Source organism: Photinus pyralis, unplaced genomic scaffold (assembly GCF_008802855.1).
Source record: "Photinus pyralis isolate 1611_PpyrPB1 unplaced genomic scaffold, Ppyr1.3 Ppyr1.4_LG1, whole genome shotgun sequence".
In the NCBI taxonomy this organism is placed as follows: domain Eukaryota; kingdom Metazoa; phylum Arthropoda; class Insecta; order Coleoptera; family Lampyridae; genus Photinus; species Photinus pyralis.
Window position 1 is genome coordinate 60,625,242 of NW_022170249.1, and position 8,750 is coordinate 60,633,991.

Consider the following 8,750-nt stretch of genomic DNA (forward strand, 5'->3'; position numbering starts at 1 on the left):
GAAACATGCGCCGCAAAGACTGAAGATTTTAGAGAGTAAGACACCAACTTAATAATTTATTGTTAGAACTTTATTTATCCTTCAGTTCATTGTCAATTTAGTTTTAGATCATCTTTTCAAATAAACAAGAAATTAAAATTGGTTAGCAAACGACAAGTTTATAGGAGAGCTGCAAAGGCTTCTGCCAATTATAATATTCCAGCATTAAATAATAGTTTAGATTTAGACCATACAGCAAGAAATGATGATGGTTCAAACAATGATAATAAAGTCAGTTTTCCATCAAATAGTGATATTTATAATACGGAGGTTAGTTCGGAATTGGAATTTCCTGATTTGTTCAGTCCTTTACCATACGAATCGAATAGTAACTTCAACAGTCTACAGAATTCAGTATGTCTCAATATTAACTCCACTACAAAAATTAATACTGAAGAGCAGAGGAATACAAAGTCAGATTTACTTACTGATGTACGATCTTCTTAGGTATTAAATTTTAATGTTACACACGCAGCAGCAACGGGAATGTTGTCTTTTTTTGGTCCACTACATTCTGAATTGCCTTTTGATTGTAGCACGTTATTGCAAACACCTATTAAAAATATTATAACTATGAACTTAAACAATGTGCAATATGTTCATATTGGTTTACACTCTTCTTCTCAAACAGTTTTTATCAAAAAATCACAAAATTATTATTAGTTTTAATATTGACGGTCTGCCAATTTTTCATAGTAGCAATTTGTAATTTTGGCCAATACTAGGGCTAATAATAAACATTCAGAATGGCCCCTTCGTTATTGACATTTTTTGTGGTACGTCAAAACCAATGCATTGAAGCATATTTAACTGATTTTGTAAATGAACTGCAGATGCTTATAAAAAATGGATTTCAATATTCCGGTAAGCTCTATTTTTTTGGAGATCCATAGTTTTGTGTGTGATGCGCCCGCTCGGGCCTATTTAAAAGCCCTTAAAACGCATGGTGACTATTCTTCTTGTGATCGATGTACTGAAGAGGGTGATTAGATAAATGGACGAGTAATTTAAAAAAACCGTGGTGCCCAAAAAAGAACTGATATGTCATTTGTATTACAAGATGATAAAGACGTACCACCATCTTGGAAAATCTCCATTATTGAAATAGGATTAATATCAAAATTTCCCCTTGATTACATGCACTGCGTGTACCTAGGTGTAACCCGAAAATTATTAAATTCGTGGCTAAGCGGTAAGCCATCATTGTTACTTAAGGGGTATCTGAAGTGACTGCAGACGGTGCACTGATTTTTGCCAACTTTCTTATAATTTTCTACGCCTATTATTAAAGCCAAAGAAGTTCTCAATAGCACATATTATTTCTATTATATAGTAGAATGCTTGTGCGTAAAATATTATTTGATACTTATTACAGTTTTTGAGTTTTTTAATTCATTGTCGAAAGTTTCTTATAGAATATCAACGTTATTATTTGGATTACAGAATATATATTTATGTCGATGCATGCTTCTTAAAAAAATCTATGCTTGTACATAAAGCGATTTTCTTCAAATATAACCATAATATCACATTTTATAAAAAAAGTTTTATGGGCTCATAAAAGTTAACCAAAAATATAGTAAGGTTAGGCAACTCAAGTGACATGAGTTGTAACAACTGTTGTCCTTGCAATTCTAAACTACCTGCTAATTGTTTGGGTCATAATGAGGTATCACCTAATTAGTCCGATAAGCATCTACTATGCTCATCCATATTTTTCCTCATTGTCTGTTGCAAATATGTTCTATTTATATAAATAATGTTTAGTAGTTAGTTATGCAATAAATACGATTCAAAATTGTTGTGATTTCTTTTAATTAATATTTGACTATTTTTTGTCAACGTGTTTATTTAAAAATAGTTATAGTTGCTTGAACGTAGCTCAAATACGTACATTAATTAAATACCAAATACATAATACGTGCTTAGACGTTGATGTGGATGTAACCTTACTCCAACTTAGTATATGGATCGAACTAAAAACATTTAAAGTGGCTATTGAATTTACCTTTTACCTTTTTTTTCCATTTCGATATGTACGTTTATTAAAATTGTAATAATCATACGAAGATATATATTACATACATTTTCTTACATTATATTAATTTATACAATAAATTTTGATTTCGGGTTCTTCTAGGGTCTATTAACTCAAGCAAGAACGAATTTGTAAAAAATTCATATAATTTGTCCATCATGTAATATAATTTTCATAATTCAAAATATTATCCTTTATTACCTTTGTGCGATATTTTTTTCAATTGTTCAAGAAAAAACGAAATATTTATTATGCGGCGGCCACTTATGGTCACATTTTGGTCGGATGGAGATGGTTTAACACCATAGTACCCGCGCTCATTTAATAACAAATGTACCCGCGCGGCGGGGATTCCCTCAATACCGTATCACTATCTTGTTCATCGTTGTATGTTTCTAAATTTTATTAGCATTGTTGCAACATTTTATTTTATTTATAGAATGTGTCACAATTTTTTTTACAAACTACTTTTGCAGTTGTAGACTTTCTTACATAAGATCAATATAAATAAAAAAAAATAAGGTAAAAATTCATACTCTAAATAAATAAACGCATTCTATAATAGATACTAAAGATAAATGGTATACAAATACCTATGCAAGAGAATAAAACAAATTGTGAATAAAGCAACCTTTACTTAGTCTATTTATTCTGAATCATGTTCATGTCCAGTTTCTACAGCCGAACACTCTTTGCATTTTACGGTAGTATGTTCTTTGCAAATGTGCCTTTTACATACTGAACACAACGTTTTAGATTTTCGATTCTTCTTTGATGGACAGAAAGCACATCTCGCTTCTGTTACATCCTGCTGTTTAGGTACACTTACTGTATTCTTTTCTATCTTCAGCAATTCACAGAGTCTCAGTTTCATGGACTGTGGAATGTTTGTTTCATAAACTCGTCGTTTTCCTTGTTCATAGACTAGGGAAAGACAAAGTGATGCCAAAAAGTCTTGTCTCCTAATCTTTTTCACAGTGTTTTCCTTGTATATTACATAATAGTCCAGGCGTCAGAGGTTTTTTAGTGGAAAAAATTCTAAATGAGCTAATTTTCTTTTTAAACTGTTCCTTAGGGTCTACTTAATAAGTAGTTAAAAAATAAATCAGCAACTCTGACCGGAACAATTGTTTAAACAAATGAAAAGTGAAAATTTATGTTTTTTTATGGTTTTTTGCAATTATCTCCGGAAATATAACTCCAATCGTAAAAATTGTTCTTAACACTATTGTTTATTATGAAATTTACAACAAAAAAGCCCCCTACACTTTTTCTCCTCCGACCCATAATTTAAGAGATATAGCCCTTGAATCTAAATGTCACATCTCGCGAGTGGTCAAAATGAGTCAATCTCAACTTATTCATACAAATTTGCGGTTTTAATTTATTGAAACAGGGAAGAAATGATTGAAAAGAAGGCAGAATATCATTTTATACGTTTTTTAATTATTAATTAACAAAAAATTTTTTTTTTCAATTGTTTTCGATTTGCTGGTTTCTGGATCACTCGAAATGATCTCAGCTAGTTCTGGCGTGATAGATGTAGGCTCTGTTTCTTCATCTGCTTGTTCTCCCAATTCGATAGCAAGAAAATTCTCCATATCGATATCGACAAGTTCATCGACGTCTTCCTCCAGGTCAATTGTCGTCTCAACATTTTTGCAAGTACGTCCGTGGCAACCAGTGCAGATAGATGTACAATATAGGCCAACCTTGCGACAACTGCAATTTCCTGTACAGCCTTTGGTGCATTTGCAGCATATAAGTTTCAACAACGTCTCAGGTGCTGGTAACTGGGTTGTTGTAATAGGGAGTAAACCATTCTTGCTGTTTGTCCAGCCCCAATCAGTTGGTGGCAATTGATTCCCCAACCAACTCTGAATTTGGTGGTAAACTCTAAAAGAGTGTTGCCGAGCAGCTTTGCGTGTAGGAGGTAATGAAGCTAGATTCAATGATGTTTTCTGTGCTGCTTTCTCAAAACACTGAAATCTAAACTCATCCAAGTAAATGTCTTGTTTTTTTCCGCCATACAATAAGACGATGAATTTTTGTGTGGCCAAATCTAAATGATCGGGCGGAGCATCTGGTTGTAGAAATGGCGACAAAATTATTCTCAAGTCGTCATAATTGTTCTCCAAGGTCTTCACGAATTTCATTTTTCCCCTGTTGAAAAATGCTGACGTTGTATCACATCCACTAAAAGAATGTAAGAACAGCAGGTATTCTCGAAGGTGAGGGTGTTTGAAAGAGTCTGCAGCGTATAACTTCTGTTCAATCTTCCCTTTTCCTGGCTTCAGAAAATAAATATTCGAGTCAGCTTGGGAGTGAGCTGTCATTAAGACCAACAGATCGATGTCTTCTCCAACTATCACCACAGAGTCATAATCACGCGATATTTCAGAGGCTGTCGTTACGATCAAGGTATCAGCGTCTTCATAGGCCTGTTTGCATATAAAACCTGCAGCAAAAAGTCTCGTAGTCAGGAGTTCAATGATTCTGTTCTTATTGTGCTCATTGCTGAGAAATTTCTCCTGTGAAACTGTAGGCTGCATGGTCTCGTTGAAGATCATATCAGCACAGGTTTGTTTTTGCTGTCTTCGAAGTCTTTCAGCAGACTTCGTGCTCTTCATCGCTGCTTGTTCAGGATAACCATCAAAAACTATCACGCTGTGAGGTCGGAAATATTTCTGAACATAGCCAACGTACTTGTCCATGATGTTGTCAAATGTCTCTTGCTGTTGCCAAATTACGCGATGAAGAAGGTAGCCTCCATCCACAACATGGATAAAATTAGAGGACAATTCGATATTCGTGGGCTGGAAAGCTTCATACAGGGTTGACTTTGTTGTTTTTCTCATTCCAGTGTCATTAAATAATGATAATGGATACGGTGCTAATTCATAATCAAAGTAACATCGTAATTCTTCATCCGATTTCTTAAGTAATGAAATTCGCTGGAATAACAAAAGAGGCTCAATTGACATTGTTTGATTGTCTATCTTTATTGATGCATTAATCTTTGAAATGGGTTGTACTCGTGCCTTCCTAGACATTTTGATAGTTCCAAAATGTTGGCCAATCATATCATCCATTAGTAACTGTCCCACGTCTAAAGCATTGTGGCAATTAATGTGATCATCACCTTTCAACCCTGTACTTATCGACATGATGTCTGTTGACTCTGGAAATGGTGAGTGACTTAAAAACCAATCCAAAAATTTTTTTACGTCCTCATCGTCGCGTTCGATGCGTGAAAGTCTGCCGTCTGTATGTTGTTCTGATGTACCAAATTCAACGTGACAGAATTGACTCATCTTGTCTGTAACTTCACTGATCGTAGGCATGGCGAGTACCCATTTTGCCAAGACACTATCCGTAATTCCTCGGCCATGAGTAATTCCTCCAATTGATTTTGAATCTTTCATTTCTGTCTGTTCAATGGTCATGTCTGTCCAAATGCCTGCCCAGAACTTTTCAGAACGCCTGATTGTGAAGAAGCCTTGGTTTACAAACTTATCATAATCGGTTGGAGATAACTGCCCCCCAAGTTGAAACATGTCCTGCAAATATAAGTGACATGATTTCGCGTATAATAAATGTCCTGTGGCGTGAAAAAATGGTATCATTTTTTGGATGGTCTCCAAATGCAATGACCAATTGCCCATTCTTTCTGCGTTAGTGAATTGTTTCACAAGTGTCACCATCTTGAAGTATTGAACCCACAACTTTGATGTCGCACCGCTCTTCTCCAACTGGTTCAATGTATCCATGAATTTCTGTAGAATGGGCTGAAGTGCTTCGTCTTTCGATTTTTCAAAAATGTCAGAAGAGGCAGAAAGAAGGATATTGTTCATCGTTTGCTCTTCTTCGTTGCTGAAAGTGGTACGATCCAAAATGATTTGAGCCAAGGTTGAATGAACTAAAAGATGAGCTCTGATTGCCCTTGCATAAGCATGCCCGTTTAGCATTTTATCAATAGACGATGCTGCATAAACCAAACTGAATAATTCTTTTATTCCACTACCATCCATGATGAATCCAATGGATCCCAAAAATGACATCAACAAGTGGAAGCCACCAAGTCTGATGATCACACGGCACTGCTCGGTGTTGAGGTCAGAGCTAGCCACTATATCCCGAGCTTTCCAATATAGAGGCTGGTCAAATGTAACAAAGCAGACTTTTTGCTCCTATTTGATACATTTTTCTACTGCTTCAACCAGAGCTGTGTAAATAGTATCGTGATTACTTGGCGGAGCATTGATGAACGGCAGGAAGACGATTCTGGAAGCTGAATAGGACAAGTGGGCAGTTGTTTTTTCCATGAAGGCATGCCAACCAGGAACATTCGAGCACTCATCTTTCCATTTCCCATATAGCCAAACGAAATCAGTGGACTCTAGTGTAATTTGATAATCAACCGGATTGAATTCACGAAGGTCGACTATTTTTACCGTCTGCAGTCCTTTTTGAGGTTTCTTGTCAAATGGTCGTACTGGAATAGTACCATAACTTCCAAGATATTGCGCATTGGGAATCTTTGTCAGCCTAGGGATCACTCCCTCGGTTGTTATTGATGAATGTGGAGTAACACATTGAATTCCCCCAATTGAATGGAAAGTGTGTCGACCATCGAGAGTATTAGTATTGTGATCTGCGTTATCGAAAACGAATTGTATAAAGGCATCAGACATAACGTGGGTTTGGGGATGCATAATCGCTGAAGTCTCAAATAAGACAGCTTCCTCATATGTAGCGCAAAATCCCAACGATGACAGAAGGTTTAGCAGCACCCTGGATCCATATTTTCGATTTAAAACTGCTGCTAAGCCTACTTGCAATGAGGAAATGAAGGATTTTGGGCGAGCTGCAGAGATTATTGCATGGGCAATGGACAGTATGGTTGAAGACCAGTCTTTTAAAACACCTTTTTTGTGTTTTAAGATGATTTTCTCAAGAAAAAGCATCAGTGTGTCAGGTACGTCATCTTCAACAGACTTTAAAAATTCATGGGCCGATGGATAACTATTCTTCTCGTATACTTGACTTCTGATGTCTTCAAGTACAATCTCGGCTGCTTCACTCACAATCCTCTGACGTTCTTCTTGAATATTCTTGCATCGATTGATATAAAATGCGTCAGAAATCAACCGATGACCTGTGTCTTTGAAGCAGATAATCGGCTCTTTTTTGTGGTTTGACGTGATTATGATATCATCTCCATACTTTTCTAATAATTTTTTTTTAATTGTTTTTTCACTAGGGAGATCACCTTCATATTTTACCGCTATTTCACGCAAACTAAATTGACATTCCTCTCTGTTGCTCTCAATATATGTAGATATAAGATTGATCACTTGAACAACACTTGGATCCTCTGGGCGCCCTACTGATTTTCCAGTATTTCTCTTCAATAAGAAATTACTAAAGCATGTCTGATGATATCTGCCTTCAGCTGCGACCAAGTCAATTTCACTTAAAATTCTCTGTTTCACTGTTTCTCCCCATGCATCGTCTCTTTCCTTCGCAGTGGATAAAATTGTCTCTTTCACAGAAAGGGTAGAAATGATTCGGACTACATTCCGTTTATTTTGTGTTTTTTCGCTTCTTTTTTCACAAAAGTTACTGACGCATCACTCCCACAAAATAAACAATTATTTTTAAAATCAAATTCATGGCGTTTTTGTCGGCTTGTGTTGGGACTTTGAGAAGATTGTGCTGCAATAATTCTTTTCTCCTGATTGTATGACTTTCGACATACATCATGTACTGTTATTAACGAAATATTCTCCAGCAGTTTATGTTTATTGTCTTTCCGTTTAATACTGGACGCAATACAAGTTTCAATCCCCTTTTTCTTAACTGTTGTTGTTATCCTCGCAGATAATAACTCCCCACAAACAAAACAATGCGTAGAAATATCCATTTTTTCACAAATAAAATGCACCTTTTCGCTTCTAGAGCTCAATGGATACTAGTTGAAACCTGTCCGTTAGACCCCTCTGCGCTCTCCCCTCCCCCTTTCTTTCTTTCCTTTACACTGGGCCCCTGTTGAAGCGCAATGGTACTCATCCCAGCAGGTATAAAACGGTTCACAACCTAGAGAAATTTCAAATTCATACATTCTCAACAAATTTTAATTGATTGTAATTTCTTACAATATTCATTATAATATCATTTGTTTATATTATATGATATGTGGCAAATATAACAATGAATATTGAAAATTAATATCATCCCCTCCGTCTCATATAATTAAAAACAAATAAAATGTATTATTTTTAACGTCTACGCACCGAAAGTTGGAATGAGAACCCGTTGGCCTACTACTGCATAGCGCGCTGCATCATTTCGGTTTCGACGATATATATCATAAACTATAGTCCGGAGAGAAAAAAGTATAAAGCCTTTTTTTGTTCTAAATTTAATAACCAACAGTTATGCTAATAACTATTTTTATCATTCTAACGTTATTTTCGGAGATAATCGCAAAAAACTAAAAAAAAACGCAAACATTGCACTTTTTATTTGTTTAAACAATTGTTCCGGTCCGATTTCGTGATTTATTTTTCTACCACTTATTAATGGGGTTGTAACAAACACGTTAAAAAAAAATTAGCTCATTTAGAATATTTCCACTAAATGCATTTTTTAGGTCTCTGACGCCTGGACT